This window comes from Corythoichthys intestinalis, chromosome 11, assembly GCF_030265065.1.
Source record: "Corythoichthys intestinalis isolate RoL2023-P3 chromosome 11, ASM3026506v1, whole genome shotgun sequence".
Lineage (NCBI taxonomy): Eukaryota > Metazoa > Chordata > Actinopteri > Syngnathiformes > Syngnathidae > Corythoichthys > Corythoichthys intestinalis.
The window spans coordinates 29918834-29922250 of NC_080405.1; positions in this window are offsets into that span (position 1 = coordinate 29918834).

The window sequence follows — 3417 nt, forward strand, 5'->3', positions numbered from 1 at the left end:
TGCAAGCCCACATATTAAAATGATCCCAGTATTTGACATAATACAAAACACGATGTCCCATGGTCCCAGAGTAGTAGGGCTTGTTTTGGCCAATATCAACTGGTGAATGGGAACCTTTTGAAACCCCAAAAAGGCGCCAACACCTCTCCCTCCTAAAGCAAGATTTTTCTGCAGCCGTTTGGCTGGCGTGATGCGAAAAATAAACGTATTAATCCGCAAAATCAGCTGAATCCTTAGTCCTTCTCATACAACAGTACAGCTGTATAGTGAAGAGGACTCCTTCCTCCGTACACGTCACAGCGCCCTCTTTCTCAACTCGAGATTGTTGCTGGAAGTCACTCATTTTCATGGTGCAGGATTAAAAAAAACTAAATAAATAAAGCGATCGCTTCCACACACATCCAAGCGATCCATTTCATTCAGGAGCATAAAATACCGCGTGTATTATGAAATAAACATGATTATTCGTGTCACAGGCCCTTTAATGTGCCAGCCCTCTAGAAAAAAAATCACTATCAGAAAAAATACATCAAAACAATTTTCTCAAGCATCTTTTGTTCTGGTATGCACAATCCAATATTGTTTTTCTAATTTTAAAGTGTTTAATGACAATGATTTTGACACCTCAGGCATCTGTATTTTCCTGTATTAGTGCACTATCACATTTCATGTCAATAGTCACATTAAATACTTTTCTGGGTAAACAGGCTTAGTGTTTGGTCAAAGGCCACAACACCTGTTATGAAAAGTAGGTGGTGCACATAGTGCTTTGCAAAAAATGTGTGTAGACACAAATGTGAAAGTATGACAACATTGATTGATGTACAACTTTGTATTAAGATGCCCATGATTTGTGTATTCAACAGCCATGTCAAGAGATTTGTTTCCTTGTAAGTGGACAGTAAACTATATGAGTGAAAAAATGTTATCCAGCTTTGGCCAAACACTCAAAAATGTTGACATCACCCGACTGCATTTCCAGCAGACACTTGCACCAGAGGTGTGCTTCACTTTTGACTTCCATAGTAACATAAAAAGATTTAATATTAACTCCAGTTATCAACTAATACAGTTGATAAGAACAGCTTTGGTACTTTGAAAATGAATTGTAGGCCACCACACCTTGTTTAACCATGCCAACAGTCAACGCCCACGAAAGCTTTTTATATGAGGCTCAGACGCCCTTTTCTGTTATCAATACATTGGAAAACCTTCCAAGTCACAGCATTCTAATCATGGAAATGTTTTGGTACGTGGCATGTTTGTGGAGTGTCAGTGTTGCTGCTTTTAACCTGGACACCAGCAGTGTCATACAGAGAACCGGACACCAAGGCAGCCTTTTTGGATTTTCTGTTGCTTTCCACCAACAGCAGAGTCCAACCAAAAAGAATTTGTGAGTGATACTAAGATCAACACCAGATATGTTAACAGTCAGTAAAGCGACAAAACAAAACAGTCTGTGGTCTGATTTGATTTTGACAAATGGGCTGTTTTATAATAATCGCCGGAGGCAGCAGATGTGGATGAAGTACTTACATTTTTTTTTTTTTTTACTTAAGTAATATTTTGCCTCTGTATCTGTACTTTCACTTAAGTAAAAGTCTAAGTATCTAAGAAAAAAAATACTCAAGTACAAAAGTACTTACTTTAAAATTTACTTTTAAAATGTGTTTTTATATCTAGCATACAGTGGTACCTCTACATACGAATTTAATGTGTTTCAAGACCTGCTTTGTAAGTTGAAATCGTTGTATGTCGAGCACCATTTTCCTATTAGAAATCATTGCAATTCAATCAATTCGTTCGACAGCCCAAAACCCTATACTAAATCCTTCATAAATACTGCTGGAACAATTACAAAAAGCAGATAGCAAAACAAATTAATTATAAATACAAACCAAAATAATACTAGTATAAATAATAATAATATAACAAATCAGGTTCTAATGTTGCAGGTGCAGGAGCAGGTGTGTTTTGCATGCTGTTCCTGAACGCACCATATGACTGATGACAAGAGTGAGAGAGGTGCGGTAGAAGTTTTAACTTTCTTTTTTCATGTTGTTGTTGCCATTGGCTTCGACAGACAGTAGCCGTGCTGTTGCACAATTTCTGAAATACATGATTAAAAACCTGACGAAGCTGGCGATTTCTTTGCTGATGTTACATTAATAATAATTTTAACTTAACTTATTGTCGAGCCAGTTCACTGACTTGCACACCACACTCATATTTTTCCATTGTAAGTGTCACCTTTTTTACCACCTGCACTAACCTTCTTGGGACCCATGTTGATTTCTCTCATAAGAAATCAGCCGCGGGTCCATCTAGCGGGAAAAATATTAAATTGCGACGCTCGTCGTATTTCGAGCATGTCGTCATACGTTGAGACAAATGACAAGTGAAATTTTACGTTGGATGTCGAAAGGATTGTATGCCAATGCGATCATATGTCAAGGTACCACTGTATATATGGAGAGAGAGATATATCTGAGCCAATATTCAAAGGAAGAACCAGAAAATTCATAGCCTGTTCAAGTTTATTTAAAACTGTGCAGAATGGAAAAAAACAAGCTATAAAATTGACTAAACTCCAAACAGAAGCTTAACAAGCTTAACAAAAAAAAACAAAAAAACAACAACAACGACTTTACAAGCGTGTGCAGCACCCATCTTCGGGGGGCGCTTCTCTTACTGTTGAGTTTTACTGACCAATATCTTGCTCACCTGCCTAATCTTGCTTGTACTCATGTTGCTGCCTCTAGTGCTCAATTATGGTACAGTTGCGAGGGGCTTATTGATTGCGCCGGAGGGATGAAAGCAAAACTATTATTTCGCAATGAGCAAAAAAAAACAAACAAACCAAAGTAACATGTCACCCAGGGGCCAATTTGAGAAGTAGTCGAGTAAAAAGTATAGATATGTGCTACAAAATGTAGTGAAGTAAAAGTAAAAAGTATTACTTCATATTTGTACTCAAGCAAAGTACAGATACACAAAAAAAAAAAAAAAAAAAAAAACTAAGTACAGTAATGAGGTACTTTTACGTCATTACATTCAACCATTGAGAGGCAGTTTAGACATTTGGTAATTTAGTTGGACAGCTAAAATTGACAGATCCGAGCCGACTTTAATCACCACCAATACAGGGAGGCTCTTCTCATACCCTTCATATGTGGTGCACTCAGTCTCACATGCGGACTTGACACAACTGTGTACAAGAAGACAATTTTACTGGCATCTTAAATCAAAATCAGCTGAACTTACTGCCAGATAATCCATAGACATGCCCTTTGGTGTGGATGTGCCTTTGTCATCCCATATCTGCTGTAATTTCACTGTTTGTTTGTCCTTAGGTTACTGGTGGGAGCCCCAAAATCGAAACATTCGTACCTGGCGAACATTACTGGTGCACTCTAT